This window comes from Erythrolamprus reginae, chromosome Z (assembly GCF_031021105.1).
Source record: "Erythrolamprus reginae isolate rEryReg1 chromosome Z, rEryReg1.hap1, whole genome shotgun sequence".
NCBI lineage: Eukaryota > Metazoa > Chordata > Lepidosauria > Squamata > Dipsadidae > Erythrolamprus > Erythrolamprus reginae.
The window spans coordinates 60,341,073-60,357,134 of record NC_091963.1 but is presented as its reverse complement, the minus strand read 5'-3'; the positions used below and the strand labels follow the sequence as shown (position 1 = coordinate 60,357,134).

The window sequence follows — 16,062 nt, the reverse complement described above, 5'->3', positions numbered from 1 at the left end:
CTGTGCATGCACACAACCTTCCCACTGACCACCTGTGAATGCACAGAGGCCCCACTGAAGCCTCCGGACTTCCAATAGGACCCTTAGGGTTTTTTTACTCTCCGCCCCCCCCCCCCAGTTCAGGAAAGCCTCCTAAAGCTCAGGACAGCAAAAAGTAGCCCAATGAGTCAACCGAAAATTCGTTTCTGTTATGTCCCTGGCAACAGCAGGGGGAGCTATTTTGGAGGGAATGGCGTTTCGTTCCTATTGGTTGTTTACTAAGTATAAGTAACCTGTCAAGTGTGGTGAATCTCTGTTCTGTGTTAAGGTTAATAAACTTGAGTTGTACCTGCCTCAGCTGTCTGCCTGGTCACTACACTGGCGACGAGGTAATCCACACCCGGCCGATCCACCGATTCCACGTTCCTATGGACAAATACTGGTAATTAATAATGTCTACGCAGATAGTTTTTCCCCCTTTCAACCCTCAAGGGGAGTCGTGGGAGGCATATCTTGCTCGCTTTGAATGCTTTCTCATTTCTAACGACTACAAAGACCTTTCCGGTGATCGGAAACGTGCGTATTTTTTGAGCTTTTGCGGGACTGAAATGCTAGAAACCTCTCTCTCCCTTTTTGCCCCTCGTTCTATTCATGATGTTCCCTGGGATGAATTCCTCAATACGCTCCAAAATCATTATGCCCCCCCACCTTCTCGAAGTGCTAGGCGCTATCTGTTCTATCATCGGAACCAGGCAGAGGGGGAGACAATTAATCAGTTTGTCGCTGCCCTCCGTCGCGCGGCTAAATCTTGTGAATTTCATGATTTGGACGATTACCTGTTAGATCGTTTAATATACGGTGTTAGAGACACCCGCCTACGGCGCCGTCTATTGACTATGACAGATTTGACATTTTCGGCAGCATTGAAGGAGGCCAGGGCTGTGGAAATGTCCACTCAATCTTTGGCTGATATGGATTTGCCGCCTGTCACGGCTGCCACGCACAGCACAGTCGTGTCGCCTCCGTTACCAGCAGACATTGAGTCTAGTTTGAAGTAGGAGGAAGAAGGAAGAAGAAGTGCACAGACTGGCCAGTTTAACAAGGGCCAGGCAATCACCACAGGGAGAGCCCCGCGCCGCCGGGAGTGCGCGTAGTCCTTGCGGAGGTTGTGGTGGTGACCACCTCCGGGCCAATTGTGGTTTCCGGGAGGCTTATTGCCGCCGCTGTGGGAGGCAAGGGCATATTGCTCGAGTATGCCGTTCTCGAAGGAATTCTTCCAACGTTCAGTCTTTTCCTGGTCGGGAATCGTGGCCTCCGCAGCAGAGGGGGTGGCAGAGGGAGTCGTCTGGTCGCCGAGACTTCTGCAACGCCATCAGGGATTCGTCATTCTTCCCGTCAATCATCAATCCGTCATCTGGTCACCGGGATTTCTGCAACACCATCCGGGATTCGTCGGTCGTCCCGCCAATCACCAATTCGTCAGAGTCGGAGCTGCAGAAAGAGTTGTCGCCTGCTACTAAGATCACCGTGTTCGTGCGAGTGGGGGGGTCTCTGTGCCCCATGGAGATCGACACGGGATCGTCGGTTTCTCTGATGTCCTGGAGCACCATTAAACGACTTTTCCCCCGCATGTCAAAGGGGCGTTTGGGTCCGTGTCCACTGTTCCTGAAGGACTACCAAGGTCGTTTGATTCCTACTGTAGGAAAAGGTTATTTTCCAGTTCATTACAAGTCTTTTTGTGGGCGGTTGCCCCATATAATAGTTGATGGCCCATTGACAAGTTTGCTAGGCCTGGACTGGTTCTCAGCATTGGGGTTTACCATTATGGGGGTTAATGTTGTCACTGATGGTTCCATGTCCCAGCAGTTAGCTCAGGAGTTCCCCTCAGTTTTTGACGGCATCTTGGGGAAGTATACAGGTACCCCAGTGTCGCTGGCGGTAGAGCCTTTGGTTCCACCGGTGCGTCTGAAGCCACGCCGTGTGCCACTGGCTATTAAGAGTAAAGTGGACACTGAACTTGATCGGTTAATCAGTTTAGGGATATTGGAACCGGTGGACCAAGCCAAATGGGAAACACCCTTGGTCATGGCCTCAAAGTCTGACGGTTCAGTACGATTATGTGGGGACTATAAATGTACTGTTAATAGGGCACTCGCACACCACTCGTGTCTTTAGAGGGTGGTAGGGTTTTTGCGAAAATTGACCTGTCCAGGGCATATCAGCAGCTGGCCGTGGACCCTGAGTCAGTGGATCTACAAACTATCATCACTCATCGGGGGGCATTCCGTTGCACGCGACTACAATTTGGAATTAGCTCCGCTCCCGGAATATTCCAAGGGCTCATGGAGCGGCTATTATATGGAATTCCAGGGACCTTACCTTATTTCGATGACATCATCATCGCCGCATCCTCCCGTTCTGAGTTGTTACAGCGGGTACGGGCTGTATTGAGTAAATTCCAAGAGGTGGGGTTAAGGGTGAAAACCGAAAAATGTACCTTTGCCTCACAGAGTGTAGAGTTCCTGGGGTTCCTAATAGATGGGCAAGGTATCCACCCTACCCCAGCTAAGGTGCAAGCAATCACCGAAGCCCCCGAACCTAGGTCAAAAGCGGAATTGCAGTCATTCCTGGGTCTGTTAAATTTCTATGCAATGTTCCTCCCCCACAAGGCTTCCATTGTGGAGCCTCTGCATAGGTTGCTAACAAAAGGGGTTCCTTGGCGGTGGGGGAAGTTAGAGGCAAGCGCTTTTACGGCCATCAAAGATTTATTGGTGTCCCATGATGTTCTTATTCAGTACAGCTCGAAATTGCCACTCATTTTAGCCTGTGATGCCTCCCCCTATGGCATCGGCGCTGTCCTTAGCCATGTGTTGCCTTCGGGAAAAGAGGCCCCTATTGCCTTTTACTCAAGGACCCTAGGTCGGCCGGAAAGGAATTATGGACAGCTGGATAAGGAAGCCTTAGCGTTGGTGGCAGCAGTTAAACGTTTCCACCATTACCTGTACGGCCGGAGTTTCCAATTGGTCACTGACCATCAACCCCTACTGGGAATTCTGGCGGGTAACCGCCAAACCCCCGAGATTTTGTCCCCTCGTATGAATCGTTGGGTCATGTTTCTAGCTAATTATTCTTATGAGTTAATTTATCGGCCGGGAAGGAGTATCTCTCATGCTGATGCACTCAGCCGTTCCCCATTGCCTATTGTTCTACTGGATCCGGCCCCCATCTCCACAGTTCTAGCCATCGACGCATCCCCTATCAATGTATCAGCCGCCACAATTGCACTGGAATCTACCAAGGACCCAATTCTGTCTGTAATAACTTCCTGGATTATGCGGGGATGGCCACCTTCTTGTGTAAGTCTCGAATTGTTGCCTTATTGGGTCCGCAGGAAAGAACTGTCTGTACTGCGGGGTTGTATATTATGGGGGGCCAGGGTTGTGATTCCCGCGTCATTGCAGTCTAAGGTTTTGGGGTTAGTGCACATTGGCCACCCCGGGGTGGTGCGAATGAAAGCGTTGGCTAGGGGTTATATTTGGTGGCCGGGGCTAGACAAAGCGATTGAAAGGAAGGTTGCAAGTTGCCTTCCGTGCCAACAGACCCGAGCAGCCCCTACTGCCGCTGCACCTCTGGAATGGGAAAATCCCAATATGCCATGGTCCCGGTTGCACATCGATCTCGCGGGGCCAGTAGCTGGAAGAATGTTGTTCATTGTTGTGGATGCGTACTCTAAGTGGTTGGAGGTAAAAATAATGCAGTCCACAACAACCAGCGAGATTATCAGAGTCTTATCAGCCTTGTTTGCGACCCATGGATACCCGGACGTTATAGTTTCGGATAACGGCCCGCAATTTTCTTCTGGGGGGTTTGAGGCATACCTGGCGGGGTTGGGGGTCCGCCACGTGAGGATAGCCCCCTGGCACCCCGCAAGCAATGGTTTGGCAGAACGGATGGTGCGCAGCACCAAGGATATGTTGGCCAGAATTACGCAGGGTACTTTGCAGGAGAGGGTGGATGAGCTACTGTTAGCACAACACGCGACACCGTGCGCCACCACTTATAAGGCTCCGTCGGAGCTGTTAATGGGACGAAGGTTGCGAATCGTGTTGGATCGGCTGCATCCGTTATATGGCAACCCCGGGCGACAGTTGACCATTGCTCGTACCTTCCAGATTGGGGATTCAGTGTTCGCTCAGAATTTCTTGGGGTCCCCGTGTTGGGTTGTGGGTATGATCACCCGTTCATAGGGTCCCCGTGCTTACACCATACTATTGCAGGATGGACGGGAGTGGCATCGCCACGTGGATCAACTAAGGGGCCAACAGGTGGAATTAGACCCAGGGGCAGAGGCGACCGATACTGCGCTACCAAATAGCCCTGTTAGCAGCGAGCTGGGTGGCCCAGAGGCAGTGCCACCCCAAGAAGCAATAGTGGTGCCTTACAGGAGAAGCTCTCCTGAGCCGGTACAGGCTAAAGAGTTATATCACTTCCCTACAGCTGTTGACAAAGAGATTGTCCCTATTGCTGGTGGTGATGCTCCGGAAGGGGAGTTCGGGAATGGCTTGCAGTCATCTGCCCCCGTTGCGTATCCGACGTAGACCGGCGTATCTAGAAGATTACGCCTGCGCCCCCTAGGGGGAAGGGGTGTTATGTCCCTGGCAACAGCAGGGGGAGCTATTTTGGAGGGAATGGCATTTCGTTCCTATTGGTTGTTTACTAAGTATAAGTAACCTGTCAAGTGTGGTGAATCTCTGTTCTGTGTTAAGGTTAATAAACTTGAGTTGTACCTGCCTCAGCTGTCTGCCTGGTCACTACAGTTTCTGAACTTCCTGTTGGCTTCTTAGGCCATTTTTCACCATTCCCAACTTTCCTGAAATCTGGGAAGAGTGCAAACAGCTGAAAAGAAGGCTGAAAATCAACCGCCCAGCATGCACATACGTGCTGGAGATAACATAGGGCAATGCCTCACATGCCTTCAGATATGGCTCTGCATGCCACCTGTGGCACACGTGCCAAAGGTTCGCCATCACCATTCTAGGAAATATTAAAATATTATACTTCCTTAGATGAGAAATGGAGAAACAATTCTTTTTAAGGCAGGAAGCAGACTCACTCTTAATAATCCCTACCCTCCTCAATAGCCCACAGCAAATGTCAGCACTTAAGAGATAAAGAGATAACTAGGTCTATTCATAAGCAAATACCCTCATCCAAGATCCAACAGGTAGGATTAGCCCTCAGCCATTATAGGAATTGCCCAAAGCCCTTTCATTACTTCATCACCCAGCAATATTTAATCAAGCTTGGGATTCAAGACACTACAAAGTGTTCCTCCCTCCCTCCCCTTTCCCTCCCTCCCTCCCCCCTCTCTCTCACTCTCTCTCATCCATGTGCTATTTTTGCTCAGGACCTCAAAACCATGTAGTCCTGTCCACCATTAAGCCATCCTTCCAAGCTTGGAACTGAACTCAGATGGACAGTTCTTCTAACAATTTGGCACCCAAAGATGGGACTCCAATCTAACCTGACCAGTGGACCTGGCCCAGGTCACCTGGCCCAGGTAAGCCCCTCTCGCTAGCACAAATCCATTGAGCCTGTGGGTGAGTTTTCCTGAACCTTGACCATGTGGAACAAAGGTTTTAAAAGGGTTTTGAGTTTTGAGCTCAAAGGTTGCTTGAAAAGAAGGTCAGTACCTCTAAATTTAAACTTTAAAAGCTGAGGAGATATGTGAATGCAGTGGGGGGGATCTCCTTTCTATCACAGCTGAATCTTGCTCCCTCTGTGCCTTTCCCAACCACAGAAAGATCCAGTCTACCAACAGAACCTGGAAAGTATAGGAGATCAAGACAAAGTGCAGGACCTTGTGTTGGAGAAAGGGAGAGAGTGTGTGGGAAGGAGTTGAAAGGCAAGTGAGAGATTCACTATTGGGTGAATGGCTGAGCATCATTGAGCACACCCCTATTCTGGAAAAGAGGTACCCATACTTTGAGTAATTTTGGCAGACAAAGTCCTCCCAGGCCATTTGCCTGAAAAACTGATGGGCTGATCACAGGTCAGAAGGTACCTTACCTGTTGGGGGTGGGGTATTTTCTTTTTTTTTTCTTTTAAACTATTTTTTAAATTAATTTTCCACTTTTAAAAAGAAAACATAAAAGTAAGCAGTGGGGGGGGCAGCAAAGAGGAGGGAGGAAACTGCAGCTCCGCCAGACTTCGGTGGAAGATCTGGAAATATAGAGGCATTCAGTTCAAGCCGACAAATTAGTTCTAGAGGTTTAGAGAGGCGAACTAATCCTGCATCTGAATCCTCCCACTCCGGCAGCATTCCGCGGCGGAATGAGCTGTATTAGCCGTGGACATGCTGAGTGCTCAATCTGGAGTCAGCTGGGATGCGGAAAATGGCAGTTGCCATTTGGCGCTGACTCATGCTGATGGAAATTTTTTTTTAAAGGATCGGGAAACCCAGCCAAGACAAAAATCAAGGCGGGCTGAGGTGGGCGAGCCAACGAGCGTACGAGTGAGTGAACGAGCGAGCCGAACTAATTGTATTGCACTGGCCAAAGGAAGAAAATAAGTGAAAGAAGATGTCCCTAAAAAAAACTTGACCTCCTGGCAGACCCAGGACACCAAGTAGCTACATGGTGGGCGCACTCGGCATCGGAGGGCTTGGCAGATGGAGGATGCGCGTAGAGTGGATTGACCAGGCAATGCAGTGAGGGAGGAGGCTGAGAGAAGGAGACTGGCGGGCCGAAATCTGATGGTGTGAGAATCTTGTGGAGGCTGTGTGCTACCATTGAGGGCCTGGAGATCTGGAGATGTCCTCCAATACCAGCGGAGACACTGGAAGGCATCCAGGGCGACTCACGAGAGCCGGGAGTGCCGTGGAGGTGGGGGAGCTGAGAACAATGACAGAGGCAGAGAGAAAGACTTGACCAGCAATAGTGGCTGATACCAAAGAGCATGGGAGGACAGAGTTTATATACCCAGGACTCAGACTTTGTTTTACCAACGAACATCATACATTTCTAGAACTCACCTTTTAGATCTGGTGTTATTTTTATGGACTTGATTTAACTGATTAGTTGAAATCAGAACTACCTCTTATATTCCCTATATTTTTAATAATTAGTATGAATTTTAGATTTATATTAATTTTTTTAACTAATTTATTGCGGGGGTTTTAATGATGGATGACTGGGAAGGGTGGAATGATATGTATGAGATGAATGAATGGGGGGGTTTAAGGTTGGATGATTGGAGTGGGCGAGTGTAATCCAGGGCTTAGGCTCAAGCTGCTGCTACTCAATGCCAGGTCGGTGGTAAATAAAGCTCTCCTCATCTGGGATTTGATCCTGGATGAGGAGGCTGACTAGGCATGTGTGACTGAAACCTTGCCGGGCCCAGAGGGAGGAGTTCCTCTCTCGGAAATTTGCCTAGCCGGGTTTCAGGTATGGCATCATCTGTGACCCAGGGAAGGGGGGGGAGGAGTGGCTATTATAGCCAAGGAGAACCTCTGCCTATGTAGACTCATTGCTCCAGAGATTGCGGGTTGTGAGTCCCTCCTTGTGATGTTGGACCTAGGGGTTCAGGTGGGCTTGTTGCTCACATACCTGCCTCCCAGCTACATGTCAACAGCCCTGCCTGTGCTGCTTGAGGAGGTGGTCAGGTTGGCGGTGGAGTTCCCCAGACTCATTGTCCTGGGGGACTTCAATCTGCCGTCACTCGGCGGTTTCTCTGGGTTAGCACAGGAGTTCATGGCCATCATGACAGCCATGGACCTGACTCAAGTAGTTCAGGGTCCGACTCATGAGGGGGGACATGCACCCAACATGGTATTCCTCTTGCAGCAATTGAGTAATGGTCTGAGACTAAGGGGCTTAGAAGCGTTGCCTTTGTCATGGTCAGACCATTTTCTACTGCGGCTTGATTTCCTGGCTCTAATCCTCCCCCGAAGGGAGGCAGAACTGACTAGGTGGTTCCGTCCCATATGCCTGATGGACCCAAAGGGCTTTCAGATGGTGCTTGGGGTTTTACCAGATTCACTCGTCGACAGCTCTGCAGAGTCTCTTGCTGTGGCCTGGAATAGGGTTGCGAAGGAGGCTCTTGATTGAATTGCGCCGTTGCGACCTCTCTGTGGCACTAGAACCCGAGAGCTCCTTGCTTTACCGAGGAGCTCCTGGAGTTGAAATGCCAGAAGAGATGTCTAGAGAAGCGATGGAGGAAGAGTAAATCTGAATCTGACCGAACACATGTAAGAGCTCACATTAAGACTTATAAAGTGGCACTCAAGGCGGCAAGATGCGCGTATCCTTTCTGTTTGCATTTGTGAATGATGAACTTAATGCTAATTTTATTTTATGTTACTTAAATATTTCCTCTCTTTGAGCCATTTATACCATCCTTCCCAGGCTGTATAGAAATCTAACTCATCTTTATCATTAAGTTCCATAGTCAGTTTTGTCCTTTCTGCACATTCCAAAACTTTAACTATAAAATTTAAAGTTGTAAGAATTGTTTCTTTCTTCCACATTTGGGTCTATATCATTCTTGCTGCCATTATTAAATGAAGAATTAAGTATTTAATTAAGTCTTTAATACCAAGTAAAAATAATTCTGGTTTTAGATAAATTGTTTGAGAGAGTTTTTGTTCTATGTATTTTCTAATTATTTTCCAATATTTTTTTGCATATACAAGTCCACTACATATGATAATACGTTCCTGGTTTTGTTTTGTTTTCTTGCATTTCCAACATATATTTGACGTACTAGGAAACATTTTTGAAAGTCGTGTTGGTGGCAAATTCCACTGATAAAACATTTTATACTGGTTTTCTTTGTAAGAGGTTGCTAATGTTAATTTATAGTTAATATTCCATATTTTCCCATTCAATTAAATATATTGAATATACAGGGGTGTTGTATTTTGTGGTTGCAAGGTTGCAAGTAAAAAATAGAGACAGTGGAGTCTTGGAGTCTTGTCACAGACAGTGGGAAGAGCAGGCCAAAAAAGGGGAAGCTCAGAGTTTAGGATCCCACTAAAATCTCCCCAAGGGAGACTGATGGAGGCCTGAGGTCAGGACATATTGTCCATTCGGGCAGGAATGGAGAAAATGTACACACACAAGCTTTGTGAGAAATGGACTTTGCTCAGGGATGAAGCAAGAAAATAGGATAGGGTAGGGTAGGGTAGGGTAGAATAGAATAGAATAGAATAGAATAGAATTATTTATTAGCCAAGTGTAATTGGATACACAAGGAATTTGTCTTTGGTGTATATGCTCTCAGTGTGCATTTAAAAAAGGTACAACACTTAATGATTGTCATAGGAATCAAATAAGCAATCAGGAAACAATATTAATAGAAATCTTAAGGATACAAGCAACAAGTTACAGTTATACATTCATAAGTGGGGGAGATGGATGTTAGAAATGATGAGGAAAAAAAACTAGTAGTAATAGTAGTGCAGGCTTAGTAAATAGTTTGACCGAGGGAAATGTTCTTGTGTCTAGTTGTCTTGGTGTGCAGTGCTCTATAGCTACATTTTGATGGTAGGAGTTGAAACAGTTTATGTTCAGGATGCAAGGGATCAGTTAATATTTTCACAGGCCTATTTTTGACTCTTTCACTTCAACTTTTCAACCCTCAGTGGAAGACAGGTTGGCACTAATTGTTTTTTCTGCAGTTCTAATTATCATCTGAAGTCTGTGTCAGTCTTGTTGGATTGCAGAACCAAACCAGACAGTTACAGAGGTGCAGGTGACAGAAAACCTATTTCCGCTAAATAAAAGTACTTAAAAGACAAAGGCAATATATAAATAGGAATGTTGGGGGGTTTGTTTGTTTGTGTCTCTCTCTTTCTCTGTTTCTTCCATTTAACCATGTGATATTTTAATCCATTAATCACATGATAAGTAGTGCCTTCCCTAATTGAACTGAGATTTATGATGGGAATGACCAGGGTGTTAAACCTGAGGATTCTGTCTTCTTTTTCTGTTTCGTTTCTCTTGCATTTGTGTGTATATGTGTGTGAAAGTCTTTGTATGCCCTGGAGGTAATTGTAATTGTAAAATGTTTTCAATCCAAAAGATAAAAAATTTAAATTGCTACAAAAAAGTTAAAAGCACAGAAAGAAAATGCCTTCACCCAGTGAAGAAAAGGTTTTAAATTTTTATTATCATGCATACTCTATGAACTCTCCAATGAAGAAAAAAAAAATCAGCCTGGCTATCCTGTCTTAAACTAGAATGTTTTATGCCGAATTTAATGTTCTTATCCAGCCAGCCCAGAAGTAGGTCTGTTTACATAGCTATGATAAATAATAATGCCACTTTCCTTTGATTTTAAAATCTTTTCTCCAATGATTTAATCAGATGGACATGATTCCCTTCCTTATAATCACATTACACAATAATTAGACTAAATTTTTCACTTAAAATGAGAAATTCAAGGCTAGCTGGAAATTTAAGCAAAGTTGCACATTCTAATAGTTTAATATATTTATCTATAGTCCATTTAGGGGCACTTAGGTATACTAATGTATCTTGATCTCTTATTTTTGCCTTGGTAATGTGACCAATGAGTGGTACTTAAAAAGTTACAACTTTAATGTAAAAAAATTACCAATCACTTTCCTGAACATGGTTACAAACAAAGAATAATAAAAATTTTTAAAAAGACAAAGAAAAGGAGCATGGATTTTGCAACTACCTAAATACAGAGATTTAGTATTGTCAGAATTTGATCTCAAATGAGTAATAACCTTTGGGCTCTCTTGCTTTATTCAAAACTCTACCCAATAAGAAAGTTTCCACAAACAGACTCTGGATATAATACTCCCACACACAACTTGCACCAAAGCTACCACACACATGGAAGAACAAGGAGCAGACTCTATTGTGATTTGCAGATTATGCTCAATGTACGCTCTTCTACCCAGAGACCTCCAAAACATTATGTGTACCAAATGTAAACTGATCAAACTACTGGAAGGAAAAATAGAAAATTTAGACAAAAATCTGAACCGCTTTAAACTAAACAATCAAAATGAGAATGGTCACCAGGACCAGATGGACTACACCCCAGAGTCCTAAAGGAACTAGCTGATGTCATCGCAGAACCACTGTACCATATCTTCCAAAAATCCTGGATCACAGGAAAACTACTGGATGATTGGAAAAGAGCTGACCTGGTCCTATCTACAAAAGGGGCAAAAACAAAAACCAGACCTGGGAAACTCCAGACCAATCAGCTTAACTTCAATACCTGGGAAAATACTAGAAAAATAATCAAGAAACAGATCTGCCACCACTTAGAAACTAACAACATAATAACTAATAGCCAATATGAGTTCGTCAGGAACAAATCATGCCAAACCAATCTCATTTCATTCTTCAACACTGTGACCAAATCAATTGACCAGTGAAACACAGTGGACTTAATTTATCTGGATTTCTGTAAAGCATTCAACAAAGTGAACCACAATTTACTACTCTGCAAACTAGAGAAAAGTGGGATAGACAGCAACCAGATGTATTGGCAACCGGCTGACCAACCGCACCCAAAGAGTAGTCCTCAATGGGTCCAAGTCTACATGGAAAGAAGTAAGCAGCGGGGTACCATAAGGATCAGTCCTAGGCCCAGTACTCTTTAACATATTCATTAACAACCTAGATGACCATTCTGCAACTGTTGAAGGAGGCAGTTGTACAACTCCTCAAGAAACCGTCCCTGGATCTAGCCAAATTGAAGAACTATAGGCCAATTTCCATCCAGCCCATTTTGGGTAAGGTCGTTGAGAAGGTGGTGGCACTCCAGCTCTGGCAGTCCTTGGATGAAGCTGAGTCCTTTCAGTCTGTTTTCAGGACTGGTCACAGCACAGCTTTGGTCGCACTGATGGATGATCTCTGGCAGGTCCAGGATGGGGGGGACATACCTTTATCCTGGTGCTCCTCGACCTCTCAGAGTCCTTCGATACCATCGACCATGATATCCTTCGCAATGGCTGGAGGGATTGGGAATGGGAGGTACCATTTTACGGTAGTTCTCCTCTTATCTCTCTGGTCGCTCACAGTCAGTGTTAGTGGATGGGGCAAAGGTCCACCCCTTGGCCTCTCCTTTGTGGGGTGCTGCAGGGATCTGTCCCCTTCCCCCTACTATTTAACATCTACATGAAGCTGCTGGCTAAGATCATCCGATGGCATGAAGTGAGGTATCATTAGAACTCCAACGATACACAGTTATACATCTCCACCCCATTCAGTGAAGTGTGGATGTGATGTGCTACTGCCTGGAAGCTGTAAGGGTCTGGATGTGAGCCAACAGGATCAAGCTCAACCCAGACAAGACCAAGTGGCTGTGGGCATTTCCTCCTAAGAGCTATCCAATCTGTCCATCCATTGTGCTGGGAGGGGGGGAAAGAAGCATTGACCCCAACACAGTCTGCAACTTGGGTTGTCCACCTGGGCCCATAGCTGAACCTTGACCACCATCTCTCGGCTGTGGCCAGCAGGACCTTTGGCCAGATTCGTCTGGTGTACCAGCTGTGGCTTTATTTGGACCAAGAGGTTCTACACACAGTTGCTCAACCCTCCTGTCTTGATTATTGCAACACGCTCTACATGGGGCTATCCTTGAAGAGTGTTTGGAGACTCCAAATTGTCCAGAATGCAGCCGTGTGAGTTGTCATGAGTGCATCTCGATACACCCATATAACACCTATACTCCGTGAGCTGCACTGGCTTCCTATTAGTCTCTGGGCACAATTCAAGGTGTTGGTTATTACCTATATAGTCCTATATGGCTCAGGGCCAGATTATCTATGACACAGTCTCTTGCCACATACCTCCCAGATACCAAATAAAGCACACAGAGTTGGCCTCCTCCAGGTCCCATCAGCTAAGCAATGCAGATTGACAGGACTGCGGGGGAAGGCCTTCTCTGTCGCCACCCCAGCTCTTTGGAATCAACTGACCCCCAATGTCATACTGCTCCCACCCTGCTGGTTTTTCGTAAGGCCACATCATGTCCTAAATCAACAACTACCTTAACCATGTGTATGAATCTGTATGAATGGCATGTATGCATGTTGTTGAGTTGTTCTATTATGAGTTTTAATTAGGATTTTTAGAACTTAGATTGGTTTATTTTTCTTGACTTCTTTTTATTGTTATTTGTTGTAAGTCGCCCTGAGTCCTTTGGGATTGGGCAGCATAGAAGTCAGATTAGATAGATAGATAGATAGATAGATAGATAGATAGATAGATAGATAGATAGATAGATAGATAGATAGATAGGGAACTAATTAAATTTGCAGACAACACCAAGCTCGTGGGAGAAGCCAATACTCCAAAGGATAGGCACAAGATACAAATTGATCTTGACAGACTTGTACAGTGGGCCCAAACAAATAAAATGAAATTCAATGCAGAGGAAAGTATCAAAACTATCAAAAACATTTGCTACCGGTACTGTGTACCTGTCCATTCTGCCTGCAGCCCACCACTGGATGAAATACACAGAAAAGTAAGTAAATGATACCTAGACAACTAATTGTATGCAAGAAATCCATTGTACTAAAAACAAGGATGCAGCCTGGTCTATATATAAATGAACATTATTGCACACAACTGGGAGGGAGGCTTTTCTGAGCAAAATAAACAACTAAACATTAATTTTTTCATTTCATTTTTCATTTGTTTATGATCAGGAATGTTCAAATTACTATACCAATGCAAAAGGTATTCAAAAAAATTGGAACCTGAAGCCTAATCTATATATAAATGAACATAATTGCACACAACTGGGGGGGGTAGTTATGAGCAAAATAAACATTATTTTTTTCATTTCATTTTTCATTTGTTTATGATCAGGAATGTTCAAATTAGTAAGCCAATGCAAAAGGTATTCAAAATAAAGGTATTCAAAAGGTATTGAAATAATTGACTTTTATGTGCAAAATAAACAAATAAGCATCAATGTTTTCAGTTCAATTTTCATTTCATTATGTTCAGAAATGTTCAAACAGGTAATTCAATGCCAAAGTTATTGAAAATATTTGGAATTAGGGTCCTAGAAAAATTTATAAAGTGACATGCTTGAAAAAACGGTGGAGGCAGCCCTTTTATGAGCAAAATAAATAAATAAGCATCATTTTTTTCAGTTCAATTTTCATATTATTATGTTCAGAAATGTTCAAACTAGTAATCCCACACGAAATTTAGTAAAATTGTATGCAGTTTGCAGGCTAAACTATCTATAAACTGAAGAAAATGTCACAAAAATGGGGGAGCAGGCTTTTATGAGCAAAATAAAAATATAAGCATTAATTTTTTCATTTCAATTTTAATTTCATTGTGTTCAGAAAAGTTCAAATTAGTATCCCAGCAAAATCTTTTTTCAAAAAGACCAAATTTAAGTACCTAAAATAAACCTTTTTTCAGTTCGGGTCATATTGACCCAAAAAATAAAATATGTACCCTGTCATTAAACAGAACAGCAGGGTTAAAAGCTCATATTAAGACTTATAAAGTGGTGCTCAAGGTGGCAAGAAGCGTGTATCATACTGCCTTGATTGCATCAGCGGAATCCCGCCTGGCTGCCCTGTTTAGAATGACCCTCCTTAATCGGGGTGGGGTGGGGTTGGGGAGCCCTTGCAGAGTAGTGCCAAGGACTTTAACAAGTTTTTCACTGATAAAATTGCTCAGATTCAGATGGACCTTGATTCCAATTGGAATGCAGTGTTGGCTGACAATGAGTCAGTCAAGGTGACAGGGCCCCCCATCTTAATCCACCTGTGCAGAGTGAGTTTGATCTGGTGACACCTGATGAAGTGGACAAGGCCATTGGAGCTGTGAGTTCTGCCACCTGTTTTTTGGACCCGTGTCCCTCCTGGCTGGTCTTGGCCAGCAGGAAAGAGACATGGAGCTGGGTCCAGGAGATTGGTCCCCCAAAGATGGGGATTATGTGAATTAGGTGCAATTTTAAACTATAAGAAAAATGTAATGTTGGGGGGAATGCATTTCTGTTTGGGGATTGCATGGTTCGAGGAAAGGGGAGCTAATTGACTTGAAGAAAAATGATGTATAATTAAGAGGTATATTAGATTTTAAAAAGTATTATTTGGGCAATTTCAAATTTAAAGTATAAACTTTCATATATTGAAATATTAGAAATATTGAAATATGGAAGCATTCAGATGATGAATATAGAGATGGGTTATGTTTTTCACTTCTATGTAGGTATGTATTTTTTTTTTGTTTAAGAATGATATTAACGATTATTATAAATATATTGATTTATAAGGAGGAGAGAAGTAGAGTAAGGTCAGAGTTGAGTCAGGGTGAAGAGTAAGAATATAAGAACATAAGAAAATAATATTAAGGAACTTAGGGTATAGTTAATAGGTTTCTTACTAAACATAATCAGCATGGAATAAGCATAGAAATGGAATTAGAAATGCAATGAATTTTGATGGATAATTTATGAATTGTTATTTGATGCAAAGCATATTGAAATAGAATTAAAATATCCAAACTATTGTCTTAAAAATATAAAATTGACTGATTTAAAAAGAAAACAAATTGATAATTTAGAAGACATGGAAGAGTATGTTTGAAACACTTTTAAAGATGAAACTTATATAATATATTGTACTGATTACTGATAATATATAGATTACAGTCTATTGATAACAGATTTTAGAGATCACTAGCATATTCAGATTATAACTTTTGAAAAGAGTAATAATTTATAAAAAGGTATGAGTTAATTTGGATCTGAGAGGAGGAGACTTTTTTATTACCTATTGGGACCATTATTATTAGAATAGGACACGAGAATCCCGTTGGCCTGGCAGCACTAATATTAGAGTAGGGCATAAAGATATATAATTTGATTCCAGTGGGTTTTTAGGGAAGTTCCCTTTTTTCAGATTAAATTAATTTTTCCTTTTTTTAATATGTAAGGTAAGAGAAAGTATTATAGTTATAATATCAAATATAACCTGTATGGAATAAGTTCAGAAATGGAATTAGAAATGCAATAAATTTTGATAGATAACTAATGAATGTATGTTTGATGAAAAGTATT

General features: G+C 43.6%; 1 protein-coding gene across 1 annotated transcript in view; it reads left to right on the top strand.

Annotated features, from left to right (window-relative positions):
* Positions 1-16,062, top strand: part of CNTNAP2 (contactin associated protein 2) — a 653,718-nt gene that overhangs the window by 483,760 nt on the left and 153,896 nt on the right. The window lies entirely within an intron of this gene.